This window comes from Sinocyclocheilus grahami, unplaced genomic scaffold, assembly GCF_001515645.1.
Source record: "Sinocyclocheilus grahami isolate Dianchi unplaced genomic scaffold, SAMN03320097.WGS_v1.1 scaffold9801.1, whole genome shotgun sequence".
Taxonomy (NCBI): domain Eukaryota; kingdom Metazoa; phylum Chordata; class Actinopteri; order Cypriniformes; family Cyprinidae; genus Sinocyclocheilus; species Sinocyclocheilus grahami.
The window spans coordinates 3,308-4,346 of NW_015512857.1; the positions used below are offsets into that span (position 1 = coordinate 3,308).

Consider the following 1,039-nt stretch of genomic DNA (forward strand, 5'->3'; position numbering starts at 1 on the left):
CCAATTCATTTGAATGTGTATAATTCTGTATGTGTGTGAGTGAGTATGTGTGAGTGTGGGTGTTTGTGAGTGAGTGTGTGTGAATGTGCGTGAGTGAGTGAGTGAGTGAGTGAGTGCGAGTGTGTGCGTGCGTGCGAGTGAGCGCGTGTGTGTTTTTGAGTGAGTGTGCGTGCGCGAGTGAGTGAGTGTGTGTGAGTGAGTGTGTGCGTGTGTGTGAGTGAGTGAGTGAGTGTGTGTGTGTGAGTGTGCGAGCGTGTGAGTGAGCGCATGTGCGTGCGAGTGTGTGTGCGTGCGTGCGTGCGTGAGTGGATGTATCTGTTTTACACTCTAGATGTTTTAGAGTTTCACCCCTTCATTACTGTGCAATTTTTTTCTGCATTGTGGGAGATTTGTAGATTGTACACACAAAAATCTTTTATATTTTCGATTTTTTTTCCCATTTCCCATTTTTGTGTTCACATACCAAGTTCCATAAAAGTCACCAAGTTTCGTACCATTCTGGTGAAGCTAGATTTTTAAAAATTCAAAATGTAAAATTCTCCGGTCAGAAGTGACCGATCATAAACTTGCCTAAATTTAATGCATACTTCAGAAAACAAGACTTAATATCTTAATGCATCATGATTTAAAGGGATAGTTCACCCAAAAATGAAAATGTGATGTTTATCTGCTTACCCCCAGGGCATCCAAGATGTAGGGGACTTTGTTTCTTCAGTAGAACACAAATTAAGATTTTTAACTCAAACCGTTGCAGTCTGTCAGTCATATAATGTAAGTGGATGGGAATCACGGCTTTGAGAGTCAAAAAACATACACAAACAAAACCAAATTAAACCCTGCGGCTCGTGACGATACATTGATGTGTAAAGACACGAAACAATCGGTCTATGCAAGAAACTGAACAGTATTTATATCGCCACCTATCTCTCAAATGGACCATTGACACTATCTACAAACTCAGTTAGGAATGTCAATGGTCGATTTGAGAGATAGCTGGCGGTAATGCACTTATAAGTCTGCGATCTGCCGTAAAGCAAGA

General features: G+C 41.2%; 1 protein-coding gene across 1 annotated transcript in view; it reads right to left on the bottom strand.

Moving 5' to 3' along the window:
• The window catches only part of LOC107578339 (hippocampus abundant transcript 1 protein-like), a 7,337-nt gene that overhangs the window by 3,290 nt on the left and 3,008 nt on the right, over positions 1–1,039 (bottom strand). The window lies entirely within an intron of this gene.